A 15,948-nucleotide genomic window follows, 5' to 3' on the forward strand; every position below is an offset into this window, starting at 1 on the left:
GGCTGTCTGAATATCTGCCCGTGTGTGTGTCTGAGAGAAAGAGAGGGAGAGTCAGATGAGAGTCCCGTGCTAAAGGCATGTAGGCGTACAGGCGCATGGCCCTCAGCTGCCAAATGCCTGGGGTGCCTTCGCTCTGATGACCCCACCCTCCCCGCAGCTACCATCTCCATCTGCCGATCCTAAACAAACGCTCCTCTTAAGTTGTTGCAACCAGGGCTGTAAACTCACCGACCCTACCTGCTGCCTGAGAAATATTACAACATCAAAAAAGGCCTAAACCAAATCCCACTTCTAAAGTAGAGCAGCAAGCCATCAGGGCTGCCATAAAGCGTGGCTGCAGCAGCAGCCCATGTCACATAGGTCATGGAGCTATAAAAAGGACTTGGAGTAGAAGTAGTATGCAGCAGCTCTGCTGGCTCTAGGCCTGCTATTTCACAGAACATGGCTCATCCATTAGTAAGGAGCGCAGCACAGGCCTCGCACACCGCTCAGTCAGGTCAGATCAGTCGCCCTATCAAATGTTGAAGCAGAGAGATTACGCTGTGCCTCTGAAATATGGTGGAAAGCAGCTGCACTCCCCATTAAAGCAGCTGGAGCGAAATTATGCAGAAGTCCATAGCATTACCTATAGGAAGTGTATTTATAGTCTGTGTGTCTGTGTATGTGTTACTTTAAGTCTCATTAAACCAATCTCTAGAATTAACTGCTAGCCTCTTGAAGTTAATAGAGGCCGGATAATCAAGGATGGGTTTAATCTCATTAAATGCTGCACAATGCAATAAAAGGGAGGCAAAAAATGTGATACAATTACTGCGAAGAATAACGTGACACCACAATAAGAACAATGTTTTTTGCAGTCCACTCCTTCTATTTTTTATAGAAACTTACATTTTTATAAAAAGCTTTTCTGCAAAGTTTAATATTAAACTACATTTTCGTTACGGCTTATGATGAAAGAAAGATAAATGCAGACGCTCAGATCATATACCCTCTACCACCCTCATAATGTTTGAAATCAGAAACACATTTGTATTTTCACTGCACAAAATGTTATGAGTTATGAGTGACAGTAGCAATGCTCATTTGTGTCTGATGCCTGCTGTAGCTGGAAATAGTATGCTGAAATACAATCCTAAAAGTGCATTACAACATCATCTCATTTATTTATTACACTGCACTGTTTCCAAGTGTCTGCATAGTAAAGGAGATGAACACACATGAGTTTAACCTGATTATATAAACATTCAAGTCTAATATTTTCAAACATTATTATTGAATTTTGTACCCAGGAGCCTGACCTTTAAGACGCTCCCGTTTCATCACATAATCATGAACACACAAAGCATAATGTTTTTAAATTGTCTGCATACGGCACTGATATTTTAACAATGGTTTGGTAAGAAAATTATTACCTACACACTGACAAGCCGAACTGAGGGTAACAGTTGAGAGAGAAGGCAGATAAGGACAGACATTTCAAGATCAAGCCCTCTGCTTCATGCCTGTTAAAATGCCTTTTCTACCACACTCAACATTTTAACACACAATCCGTTTGTGAGCGTATGTCAAGGCAGGGTAACAGTCAAGTGACAGTGTGGTGCCACCTGGCAGGGCCACGGCAGTGGGTCTCCAGTTACGAGGCTGCAAGGGCAGCAGGAGATTTACACTGGGCAAGTGGTGGTGTAAATTGCCACGGCGACCACAGTGGTGCTCGACTGGCTTTGGTGGCAAAGGCATTTAGCCTTGGCTTTGGCTTAAGTCATTACTGGCTGAGTAGCATGTGACACTAATTATGGTGGTTACACAGTCTATGTTATTCAGAAGAAACAAAATCCCAATATATAGAAAAACCTTTTCACTTTACATTATTATACAAGCCAGTATTTGAAGACTGACTGATTTATTGGTACGCCCATATTATCCTGCAACACATGCAGCAGAATATGAATTGCAGCTAAACAACTAAACAAGATGGTTTCAAGAAAAGTAGTGTGTATAGGATTGGTTGCTAGCTAGTGTGTGAAATACATTGCTGAGAACTGAATAATAATAGCTGATATAGAGAAGCTGGGTTCTAAATACATCACATTCTAAGCATCTGACATTTTCAACAAGATTTTTTTTTAAGACACTGAAGAGGAAGGAACTTTATTCTATTACACTATAAAATAACATGGGAGGACTGGTGCCTTTATAATATTCACATCTTACCTTTTGCTGAATGTTTTAATGGACTAAATATTTCAATCAACTCATTTAAGAGAAAATCAAGCACAGCATTAGTTCAAGCAGGCTGAAGCAGATCAGCTGACTTCAGTGGCAGCCACTGGCTCAGTGATATGAGCTTCTTTAGGTTCCCCACAGTTGCTGCACATCTGCACGCCACTTTGCAAATCACCTCCATTGCATACTTTCCATACTTTCACTGTGCATCTGATTTACACAGTATATGTGTTATTAGTGATGCCTGCGCTGTTCTCTGCTGTGCTGAGTGTTACTTCGCTGCCCGCCTTTGCTTTTCACATTTGCATGTAGAAGGGCAGGAAGATCCCAGAATAGAGCATACAGCTAAATAGAAATTACTGCAGCTGGAAATAGCTTCGACTTTAATGGTCCTGACTGATTTACGTTGCACTCTTTGGACTTTGAATGATTTAAAGGCAATTACTGCTACGATCTTTCCTGCAGTCATATATAGGGCATATGAACAATACCATATAATTTGTTCTCCAGGGGTTCCTCAACACAACTCAGAAACAGGGTAGTGTAAAAGGTGAACCAGTGTTGAGCAAACCTACTGTATGACTGTCACATCACCATACCAATGCTGTTTCTACTGCTGCTAGGACTTTTCCAGCTTCCTCCATTTCTAATAACAGACATGAATGTAATTAAAAGATTGTCCTATGGAGTGGCATCTGAGAAGGAAACCAAATTTTGCTGCTACATTTTGCTTATATAACTGTCTACACTACAGGTGGGGGTGGTAACCACTGGGACTGAGAAGCTATGAACAAATTATTCATTTCTGAATGGTTGCAAATTGTACTTTTAGCTCATGAATTAACAGTTAAATATAGCAACAGTGGTGTTGTTTGAGATCACACTCCCGTGGAAGCTGTGATTCAATACAACTGGATGTATGTGATATAACACTGAAATGAGTTGTGCTTACCTCTTGCAGATAACTTTTTGGTGTTGATTATTTTAGCAGCATACTCCTGTCCTGTGCACAGCTTAACACATCTGCGCACTACTGAAAATGCTCCCCTGGAAAACAGAAAAAAAAAACAAACATTGACTAACATTTCATGCACTGCTATCATAAGACAACTCTATCAGGAAAAAATAACTAGCAGCTGAAACACTTGATTTCTTCATCATAAAATAACAAGTTAGGACCATTCCTCTCTTGCTTCTTGAGTGGTTATGGACCTTGGATAATAATGAATATGGTGAAGGTTTTGCTGAGTGAACAAATTTGCACACAACTTTGCAGAATGAGCATTTTTCAGACTCAGAACATAACAGAACTGATAACACTTCTCATGTTCACTGTGGATACATTAAAACACTTTGCTGCTTAGTTAATAAGATCCTGTGAGACATCCAGTCAGGATACAAGTAATGTGAACACATGTGGGATGTCAGAAAGGTAAATTGGTAAGATGTAAGAGCTAAACTGGGCTCTCAAACACATTAGCTGTACAGTCACACAGCCCATATTATCAGCCAACACTAGCCCATCACGGATTTATCAATATCCATATTATGTTGTTTGATATGTATGAATATGATTTTCTTTTTGTCAGGACATAAAGCTTAAAATTTGTTTCACTTACAACCGTGTTTTCCACTGTCTTGTACCTGGAGCCCATAGAGACCTGCTGGTGTAGTTTTGATGACAAAATGTTTTCTTATTCCTGTGTGATATATGTTTTATTTCTTTATTTTATAATGTACCAAATGTTTTCAGTGGGTGACAGGTCTGGACTATGGACAGGTCTCTTGCTTAAATTGTGACATTTAAGCGTGATGTCTTTGCACCTTACGTTTTGTAGCTTTGTTACAAATATTGTCAGTTTTACTTTAATCCAAAATTAATAAATAAATAGCAAAAAGTAAACAAGCAGAATATTCCCCCCAAAACTAATGATAATACATTTTAAAAATGAGAGAGATAGAGTGAAAAAGTCGCCCCAATATCTGAATGTTTTTCACTGCGTTGTCACAGATGTTTAGAAATGTTTTTTTTTCCTTTAGACCCACCAGTATAACTTAACACACTATATATATTTGACATACCAGATTCAAAAGTTCAGTATTGTTTAGGCACGTTTAGTCAAACACAAAATCAAATCATAATACCGTACTGTATTGTGTTATTGTAGGGTCTGTACCTTATAATATAAAGTGCCTTTAGGCAACTGTTGTTGTGATTTGGTGTTATATAAATCAAATTAAACTGAATGAAAACTGAACTACTGCCAACTCATCTAAACCTTCGTTTTAGTGTCCAAAGCCAAATTTTGCTATTACAGCTATGCATTTCTGCAAAATATAACCATTAATTTCAATAAACGCTCAACCAAAAACAAATGTTTGAATATACTTATACAAACCAAGGCTGGACAAGACTTCATGGTCCTGTCCAGCCTTGGTTTTGATTTAGCTGGGTGTGAAACAGTCTGATGTTGAATAGTGCCACTAGTCTGCCTTCACACTGGGATAGTTACAGACAGGCAACAAGGTCAGTGCCAAATAGTGCTGGGCGATATGACGATATATATCGTGTGAACGATAGAAAAGTGTCTATCGTGCCATTTGTCTTCTATCGTTTCTAACCCAAATTTTATAAATTATTACATAAAATATATAATTAACCCTTTACAACCGGTCGGAGCAGGCACGCTCCGTTTTGCCTAACTATTTTTAAATCCCTGTAGAACTGTAACCACGTAAGGTAGCGCAATATTTTTTTTTGCATATGAAACCGTAGGAGTTGTACTTACATCTTATGCCATTAGCTTGCCCTAGGTCACGGTTTCCTTCCACATATAGCTTTGCAAAAATTGCATAAGAAGCACTTGCAGCAACAAAAACATAATATTCCAGATAGACGCTTTGCCGATGTTCATAACACGTCCTACGTTGGCATACGTCAGCGCGAACTATCGCATGTCCGCCATTACCTGCCCGAAACCGGAAGCGACGTCATTTTCGCAAAAGGGCCTTATAAGCCTATGTTGGTGTTTTTAAAAGTCATGTTTGACTTTATGCTTTTCTGTATTGTTTCTGGGATGCTTAGAACTCATATTACACTGTTGGAAATAGTTTATTTTGATGCATTATAATATTTATTTTCATTTTTCCTGTAATATATAACAATTAGTGTATCTCAAAAATAAAACTATGAAGACACTCAAAATAAATTTCTCGTGGTTGGAAACTATTTTGTGCAACTTTTTTGTATTTACAGTTTTGAGGGATACACCTCTGAAATTTTTCTAACTAGAAATATATGTAAAAAACAAAAACAAAAACGATTATCAATTTGTTTGTAGTTTATTGCACATAATTTTTTTGCAATTTATGTAGTTACCATGAACTTAATGCATACATGTTATTAAAATTTGGGCTATAATGGTTGTATTGATGTATGGAAACTTGAAATGCTCCCACAAATGGCACTACAGCATGTAAAAACATAAAGATAAGCTCTGGCGGACTTGGTTCTATGGTAGGTCTTAAAGGGTTAAATAGCCTGTGGCAAATATATTAGTGTTGTCTTCTCACTATACATGCTCTTAACTTCATGCAAGAGAAAATAAAGTATAAAAAAATGATATTTTTTGCAAAGAAACTCCGTCTTGTGGCTTGCGACATGGTGCTGCTGTACGTGCACCCGGATTTGCGACATACTTTACGGTAAGTCAAAACAAAGACTGCACCCTCTCCACTCGCTGTTTACACACTGCGTACTTTCCAGATGAGCACAGGTCAGGTGGTATATCATGATATATATCGTTATCGTGATATAAAATAATTCATATCGTGATAAATATTTTTTCCATATCGCCCAGCACTAGTGCCAAAGGCGAAGGCCAGCTGACCTGACACTGGGGTAAACGTCTATATAAAGGCATAAACTCTGTAGAATACAAAGGGCATTTGGTCACTTTTTCAACAACAAGCTGAAGTGCATTTAATGCCCCAACGTCAAGGTCATTACTGTCCAATCAGAATCCTGATAAAGAATCAACTCGCCTGTCTCAAGCATCATAAGATCCAAAAGCAAGAAACTCACTAGTCACACACACAAACAAACACATATGCTACTGACACCAAACTCCACAGCTGTGCTTGGAAAGTTCATACTCCATGAGGTACGTATGTAACGTCTGGGCTAAATACGCTTTAACACACATAGACGGTTAAATGGGGTAACAGGTCATGAATCACAACTGTGGTCTGACATCCAGAAAGTTGACATGAAGAGATTTAAACATGCCTAAAACTATTTTTGAGGGAAAAACACTGGTGCCTTCAGAAGTGAAGGGTTTTGTAACTGGATAAGTCTGAGCTTCTGGTATTCTGTTACAGTCTCCTTCTGATGTGGAAGAATTAAATACTGTGTGATGTGTAAATCTATACTCTAAGGCTTCAAGCCTAACTGAGACAAACAACAAAAAAATGTGTTTAAAAAGTCTTCAAAAGCCTTTCTGCTGTTACAGATTTCTTTTTAGCAGCTGTGCAGCAGAAGGACAAACACAAGCTACACTCAAGCCTGTGCGATTGTTCACATTATTGTTCTTCAAGCTGTTTAGCTTGTAATTTGTGTTCTAATTGAGATGAATTTGACCAATTTAAGCAATGTGCATTACGTCTGTGCAAGAACAAACATATATAACATTATCTAACCAGGAGCCAGTGTTCAGCACACCTCAATCGGTGCTGTGGTGTTTCTATTAAAACAAACCTGGCAATATTTGGAACAAACGGGCTAAGCACACTAAAGCAAAAGGACCGAGCTTAAATGTCACAAGTCCTGCTAAGAAAGTGACACCAGCAGAGAGCGAGCACACAATCATTAGCTCTCCTCAGATGTTGGATTAGTATTACAAAGTTCCAGTGAGTGTTACCGTAGGGATGCCAAGCCACTCACACCCGCACCCATTCCTCCAAGCTTTATGTGCCTGGGTGAATAATAAGATGGGCCTGCAGAAAAAAGATAGTTTTTGCATACCAGGGGGTGCAGCTTAGACCCTCATACACCGAGAGCTTCAAAGCCGGTGGTTTCTGGTAGAAGTTGAAATTTATCCCAACACAGCGAAGCCAATGCATTTGATAAGTTACAGGTTTTGGGGGGTTTTTTTAATCAACAGCCGGGACCATAGAATGAAATCTCATAGGGCTCGGGAGATATTGGAGCTACGCTGGCATAATGATGCCTGCGAACAGTATTTATTACTTATGGGGATGAAAAGAGAATGGGAGGGATGCAGTGCTGTAAATTAGTCTGATCCCCGTGTCTTCTACAGCAGTCAGTCACATAGACGATGACTATGTCTATTTATGCTCGCTCAATAACAATAACCCACCAAGGAAACAGGACTTGAGCATATACACTCCCCCTCCTGTAAGTGAAGACTCTGAAGAATTCATAGATTGCACTTCACTATGGATGGCAGCCGTGGCTAGATTAGCTTCACAGCAGTTGCAGTGCATGAAATTGAAATGGCGACCTAGATTCATGATTTAAAAATATTCATATAAACTAATTACTAATTTACCTCTCTGATACAAGTCCCTGCATTAAGTGTGCTTTGTAAAACCCATCATCATCGCAATGTGGTAATATAACAGATATGCTTTTTATCTAACTTTCGGTTTCTCATAATCAATCACAGATAACTGCCATCTCTTTTCAGCCAGTTTTAAGTTAGCAAGTAGTGAATGTAAATATTCAAAAACAAAGCTTCTAGTGACACATCTTTTCAGTTCCTTTTATTAATCCTTCAATGAATCTTGACTTTTTCTTGACATATTTGCATATTAGGTGCGTATTTTACCAGCCTTTGAAGAGAGACATCAAACGAGCTGTCACAAACACCTGTTAACACTCCAAATGTACAAAATAGTACTATGCCGTCATGTTTAAAAAGTCTCTCAGCACCTATGAATAATCCTGCTATCTTTCCACAGGCCTGTAAATAATATAAATCTAAGACAACACTTAATCGATTAAAAGAATACTTTAACATGGCTCGTGTTCCATTGTTTTTAAATAGATTAAAGATTCAAGCCAACAAAGTCCAAGAAAAACATGATTTCCATGTTTATACATCATCACACAACAGCTAATAAAACTTCAAGAAAAATATCTGTCATATAATCTTTGGAACACGGAGGTGGATTACATTAGAGCAGGGACGTCAAACTCATTTTACATCGAGGGCCACATACAGCCCACTTTGATCGTAAGTGGGCCAGACCAGTGAAACTCCCCTTTCTGTCTGTGTAAAGAAGATTAAATAAACATTTATTCACTGAGAGATCTTAACATAAGAAAAAGAAGTGCAATTTCAACAGCACATCTCAATTTTTCAACATGATAAAAGAAATGCTGCTGTAGTAAATTAAAGAAATCTGTCAGCACCACTTAAATTAAAGAAATGCCTTTTTTTTTAACTATGGATCCATTGTAAAAAAAAATTATATGGTCAATAGTGGAAAAAAACAGGACCTTTTTGTCATGTAATTGTTTATCTATTATTTAATTACTTTGTGTAGTATGAGTGGTAGTAGGACAGGTCTTTATAAGTAGGATAGCTGTAAAACTGATCAAAATACAGTTAAAAATCCAAAATGTATGCCCTCCTTCACATTTCCCAAAGCTGTAGACCAGATTAGAGTCTTTGTCCGACCAATTCTGGTCCTCGGGCCTTATGTTTGACGTCCCTGCACTAGGGTCTTTTCCAGTGTTTCTCAGTGACAGCATAGTTCAGTCTCTATTCCGTCAGAGCCGCAAAGCTAATACAACATTAACTGCACTTCACTCCAGGTAACTTGGCTGCTTCTGTGTTCTCATTGAAGTTGTCATCCCTGTGGTGGCTGGATAAACAGCATTAGGCAAATCAAGCTAGCAGTACATAACGAGTGATATGAATGATAATCAAATAATGCCAGTAAAAGATGCATGACGGGCTGCAGCAACAAAGTAAACAATAGACACAGAAGGATGACTTGAAATTGTTCCCTTTAATCCTTTGCCCTGTGCCAAGTGTAGATCACTTACTGTAATGAAGACACCAAAAGTTTTGTTTGCCTCTATATTAATTTTTTTATCTCTCATAATAATGATCAAATTGTGATTATTTAAAATGAGTACTGATTAACTAATTATCATGCATTTGCTGAACTCTGGAATCCCTGAAACAACCACCACCTCATTAGGTGCACCTTAGCAGCACCAAATGGAATCCCTTCAGCCTACAGAACTGCCTTAATTCTTCGTGGCATAGATTAGACAAGGTGGTGGAAACAGTCCTCAGAGATTTTGGTCACGGTGGCATCACAGGTGGACATCAATGATGCAAATCCCCCGCTCCACCACATCCCAATGGAGCTATCTTGGATTCAGATCTGGTGGCTGTGGAGGCCATTTGACCACACTCAGCTCATCGTCACATTCAAGTAACCAGTTTGAGATGATCTGAGCTGCACTGACATGGTGCACCATCCTGCTGGAAGCAGCTGTCAGAAGATGGGTACACTGTCGTCCCAGAGTGATGGAAGTGGTCAGCAACAATACTCAGATAGCCTGTGGCATTTAAAGGATGCTCAGATGGTACTAAGGTGCCCAGAGTGTGCCAAGAAAATATCCCCCTGCTCCATTACACAATTACTGAACCGTTAATATGAGTCGGGATGGATCCATACTTCCATGTTGTTTACACCAAATTCTAAACCTAACGTCTGAATGTTGCAAGAGAAACTGAGACTCATAAGACCAGCCAGCAGTTTTCCAGTCTTCTGTTGGCCAATTTTGATGAGGTTGTGAACCGTAGCCTCAGTTTCCTCTTCTTAGCTGGTTAGACTGGAACTCTGTGTCTGCCCATCTACTTCAAGTCCAACATGTTGTGTGTTCCAAGGTTCAGAAGTTGTAACAAGCGGTCATTTGAGTTGCTGTTGCCTTTCTGTCAGCTCAAAGACGTTTGTTCATTCTCCTCTGACCTCGGGCATCAACAAAGCATTTTCATCCAGAGGAATCCCGTTCACTAGATATTTTCTCTTATTCGGACCACCCTCTGTAAACCCTAGATATTACTTTGCCCAGTAGCTCAGCAGTTTTTTTCCCCAAACAGTGAAACCAGCCTGTTCTGTCACCAACAAACAAGCCACATTCAAAGTAACTTAAATCACCTTTCTTCTTCATGCTCATGCTCGGTTTCAACTTCAAGTGTAGTTCAAGTAGCTGCCATGTGATTGGCTGATTAAACATTTGGGTTAACAAGCAGGTGAACAAGTGTACCTAACAAAGTGGCTGATGTGTAGAATTTCAATGAAATACGAAAATATAACAAAATTTATACATAACAACTAAACTAAACATGCTTCTGGGAAGATGCAACAGCCACTGCTGGACAGGACAGGGTGTGCTGGATTTATAAATGACTAGAAAATGAGAGCATCGATGCAAAATGAGAGCATCGATGCAAAATACTCGGCGCAATCAAGATGGCGCCGAGTATGGCAGCCTCGTCGCGAGCTCCCCCAAGCAACAGCTGTTTTTTGTGTTTAATTTTACTTTTTCTTTATTTTTTCACGAGTAGCACATGTCTCCTTGTGTACGACCGACAAACCTTACTGGACATAAAAGACGGACTTTCTCATCACTTTCCGGAGTTCAAGTTTTGCAACACGGACCCTCCGTTTGCAGACCCCCCATTCATCTCACCTGAGACGCCTTTGTTCTGGGCCCGTGGAGGCCGCAAACGCCGACGCAGAGGGAGAAGATCTGGCGTTCTGGTTCGACTGAGACGGCGCACTAACAGACCACCGTTACCCAGCTTATTACTGGCTAATGTGCAGTCTCTGGAGAACAAGCTGTGCGAAGCTTCGGGCACGGATCTCATTCCAGCGAGAGATGCGGGACTGCTGCGTGATCTGCCTCACAGAAACCTGGCTATCGGACAAGGTACCGGACTCCGCAGTACAACTACCGGGGTTCTCTGTGCACCGCGCGGACAGGTCACAGGAGCTTACTGGGAAAAGCAGAGGCGGTGGTGTGTGTTTCATGATCAACAACAGCTGGTGTGATTATGCGAACGTGCACCGGTCAAATCCTTCTGCTCACCGGACCTGGAGTACCTGATGGTTAAGTGCCGCCATTCTGGCTACCGAGGGAATTTACAGCAGTGATTATTACGGCTGTTTACATTCCCCACAAGCCGACACTGACCGAGCACTCAGGGAACTGTACAGCGCGATCAGCAGTGAGGAAACCTCACACCCAGAGGCGGCGTTTATCACGACCGGGACTTTAATAAGGGTAACCTGAAGAAAGTCTCACCAAAACTCCACCAACACATCCATTTCAACACTCGTGGAGACCGGCTTCTTGACCACTGCTACACCTCTTTCCGGGATGCGTACAAAGCCCTCCCCGCGCCCCATTCGGCCAATCAGATCACCGCTCCATCCTGCTCCTGCCCGCCTACAGGCAGAAGCTGAAACAGGAAGCTCCAACCCTGAGGGCGGTGCATCGTTGGTCGGACCAATCGGAGTCTACGCTGCGGGACTGTTTTGATCACGCGGACTGGGAAATGTTTCACGTGGCTGCTAAAGACATCGATGAATACACAGACTCAGTCTGCGGATTTATCAGAAAATGCGTGGAAGATGTCGTCCCATCCAGAACAGTTAAATCCTTCCCAAATCAAAACCCTGGATTAACGGAGATGTTCGCACGGCGCTAGCGGCACGGAGCACCGCTTTTGCCTCCGCGAACACATCGGACTACAAACACGCACATTACCAACTCCGGAAGACGATCAAAGCAGCCAAACGTGAGTACAGGGACAGGGTGGAGCAACAGTTTGACAACCCTCGGAGTATGTGGCAGGGACTAAACACGATCACAGACTTTAGAGGAAAACCAGCACACCGCAGACCACGGCCTCTGTGTGAGGATCTAAACGTATTCTACGCTAGATTCGACACAGCGAACACCAGGAGACCGGACAGTGTGCGCACCGCGGATGACGTCAGTGCGCACACTGTGTCTGAGGAGGATGTGCGGAGGTACTTCAGGAGAGTGAACCCACGCAAAGCTACTGGTCCGGACGGGATTCCCGGCCGCGTCCTCAAGTCATGCGCGGCTCAGCTGGCTGGAGTGTTTACACACATCTTCAACCTTTCCCTCTCTGTCTGTAGTCCCAGCCTGCTTCAAAATGGCCACCATCGTCCCTGTACCCAAATCCTCCACCATCTCATCATTGAACGACTGGCGACCTGTAGCCCTGACCCCATCGTGAGCAAATGCTTCGAGAAGCTGGTCAGGGACTTCATCTGCTCCGCACTACCCGACTCACTGGACCCTCTACAGTTCGCATACCGCCACAACAGGTCCACTGATGATGCCATAGCCCTGACACTCCATGCTGCCCTGTCACACCTGGAGAAGAGAGACACGTATGTGAGAATGCTGTTTGTAGATTACAGCTCAGCATTCAACACCATCGTTCCCTCGAAGCTGGACAGGAAACTGCAGGATCTAGGACTGAGCAGCTCCCTCTGCAGCTGGATCCTTAACTTCCTGTCTGACAGACGCCAAGTGGTCAGACTGGGCAGCACCACCTCATCCCCCATCACACTGAACACTGGTGCTCCACAGGGGTGTGTACTGAGCCCTCTCCTGTACTCACTCTACACCTACGACTGCACGGCCACTAACAACTCCAACATCATTGTGAAGTTTGCGGACGACACTACAGTGGTGGGTCTTATCACCAACGGTGATGAGACAGCCTACAGGGAGGAGGTCAGCGCCTGACCCACTGGTGTCAAGACAACCATCTCACCCTCAACGCCGCAAAGACAAAGGAGCTGATAGTGGACTTCCGGAGGTGCAGAGGAGTACACACCCCATCACCATCAACGGCGCCGCTGTGGAGAGAGTGAGCAGCTTCCGCTTCCTTGGTGTACATCTGGCTGAGGATCTTACGTGGTCAGTACACATAAACAAGACAGTGAAGAAGGCGCAGCAGCGCCTCTTCTTTCTCAGGAGACTGAAAAGATTCGGCATGAGCCCCGCATCCTCAGGACCTTCTATCGCTGTGCCATTGAGAGCATCCTCACTGGATGCATCACCACCTGGTATGGCAACACCACCGCTTACAACCGCAAAGCTCTCCAGAGAGTAGTGCGGTGTGCTGAACGGATAATTGGAGGTGAGCTTCCTCCTCCAAGACATCTACAGGAAGCGGTGCCTGAGGAAAGCGGGAGGATCATCAAGGACTCCAGTCACCCCAGCCATAAACTCTTCAGACTACTTCCATCAGGAAGGAGGTTCTGCAGCATCCGTCCCGAACCAGCAGACTGAGAGACAGCTTTTTCCACCAGGCCATCAGACTGCTGAACACGTCATAGACACCTCACCCTCACTACTGGAACTTCAACATTATGCACTCCATACTGTACATTAATGCCACTGTTTTGCACATACCTACCTCTGTATATTTTATATTTTATATATCTTATTTTATTGTTTACTCTATTTCATTTGTAAAACATGTATATACACACTCACACACACACACACACACACACACACGTGAAAAACATATTTAGTACACACATTCAGTAATGTATATACCTTTATATATGGTACATATATTTATTACTTTTTAAATTAACCATTTTATATTTTGCTTGTTGCACGTTATTGTATTTTGCACAACTCTGTTGCTTGTGAAGCTTGCACACAAGAATTTCACTCGCATGTACTGTACCAGTGTACCTGCACATGTGATGTGACAATAAAGGTGATTTGATTTGATTTTTTGAAAACATTTTTTTTTTTTTTTTTAAATCACGCATAACTTGTTTTTTATAATTACAGGACACCACAACCATGACTTAAAATAACATTTAATAAACTGCCCAGCCCTTTTATGGGCTACACACTACACACCGTGTGTCATGTTCAAAGATTAGGTTCAGACATATTACATACCTATTCACATTTCTCCAGCTGTTATTATACACAGAAGTATTTAGTTACACAAATAATGAAACAGTTTGAGTTCAGTTTCCGTATTTACTAATTTTAATTCCCTATGGTATCAGAACTTTCCACAACAACAATAATACCTAGAATATATTTTGCATATGCACTGCCATATGATTTTTTTTTCCCTACAGTATGATAAAGTATGATTCCTATGGTTTTTACAGATAGGGCTTTTATCGGATTGATTTTTTTTTTGCCTGCTGCTGCACTGCAGAATATCTTATCTGGTGTTATCTGCTACCATCGTGCTGCAAAAAAATGTCTTCTAGGGAAAAAAGGCTGTTTGTTCATATAAAGGTTAGTAAAGCTGTGCACACACACTTCAAACCAATGCAACAAAACAGGACAAAATGGTCTATCAAGATGCAGTCTTAAAGGGTTTTTTGGATCGGATATTTATTGCATAGTTTTGCAGAAGACAGGAATTTGATATTTGGTCATACCCGCAACTGTCATATGTGAAACCCTTAGTTTTTCTCTGTAAACTTTGACTCCCCGTCTTCGAAAAATAAAAAAAAGCGTGCAACTGCACTTTCCATAAACCGCAAATGTCTTCTTTTCATCTGTGGTTCAAATGGTTACACCACAGGACTCTGCTGACACCCCACGTTTCTCCGTGTTTCACCGTGAAACTAGCGAACCCGTCAAAAACATCGGCAACGTTTTTGCAAATATTGTTGCCTCTGACGTCCGTTTTTTCGTGATGATCAGGAAACAAACAAAACACTTGGTGAGCTTAAACAGAGGGGGGGGGGGCGTACTTTGAGAGCTGTCATCCCCGAAAAGGCGCACACACACACGCACGCGCACCATCAGAGCGCGCACACGCTCAGCACTGCTGGCCTGCAGACTCGCTCAGCTCTGCACCGCACTGCCTGGAAACCTGCCCTCCTCCTACATTTCAACTACACTACACTTTCTAGCAGACAGCTGTGCCGCAAACATGCACAACTAAAATAATAAATATGTAAATTTTGACAGAGAAACAGCGACAGATACTCACTTCCCCAGCTCCTCGTACAGCTGATATTCATCTGTGAATCGCGTACAGGTTGTCGTGGCCATGTCTCTCCCCTGTCTCTCGCTTCTTCTTCTTCTTGTTAATGAACTCCGAAGATTAGCGGTTAGTTCGGGCTGAATGTGCGTAAAAAAAGTGCAGGTCCGCCCAGCAGCGAGACGGCCGGTGGAGCGGAGAAGTGCCTTTTAGGAGGCGCCGAGTGACGGAGGGTTTGATATAAAGAGTCGAGGCAGCCTGGGTGGGTGTTCACTCTTTCTCTCTTTCTCTCTCTGCACTATCTGACAGCTACCGCGCTCTGCGGTCCTATAAACAAGCCCGTTGAGCTACGTACAGCCACTTCCTTTTGCGATTTTCACAATAAAAGCTTTGACATTGTCTACGTTCACAAAAAGAAAAAGTTGCAACTTTTGGTTTTCTATTAAACGGCCATTTATTTAGCCTTAGCATTTTTCCCCTGATCAGCCAACTAAGTGCATAAAGTTGGTTTTATATACATTTTTTAAACAAGATCCCGGTTTATGCAATGGTAAGAACAAACTGACTGGAGTATTTCAATGACTTAAATGATATTCTACTCATCTATATTTCTATTAAAAGTTATTTGAGTAAGAATGTTTCCAGGATTCAATTCAGT

The 15,948-nt window shown here is 41.8% G+C and overlaps 1 long non-coding RNA gene across 2 annotated transcripts; it reads right to left on the minus strand.

The window, feature by feature from the left end:
- On the minus strand, positions 1 to 15,589 carry LOC116330565. Of its 2 annotated transcripts, none has more exons than XR_005611019.1 (3): positions 15,300 to 15,589; positions 3,176 to 3,270; positions 1 to 30 (listed from the first exon to the last, which is right to left on the minus strand). It is a non-coding gene; the product is annotated as an uncharacterized LOC116330565 (long non-coding RNA). The 2 variants fall into 2 exon arrangements; XR_005611020.1 differs by lacking the exon at positions 1 to 30 and adding an exon at positions 2,799 to 2,869.
- Positions 15,590 to 15,948: the final 359 nt, after the last annotated feature.

Source organism: Oreochromis aureus, unplaced genomic scaffold (genome assembly GCF_013358895.1).
Source record: "Oreochromis aureus strain Israel breed Guangdong unplaced genomic scaffold, ZZ_aureus HiC_scaffold_86, whole genome shotgun sequence".
NCBI lineage: Eukaryota > Metazoa > Chordata > Actinopteri > Cichliformes > Cichlidae > Oreochromis > Oreochromis aureus.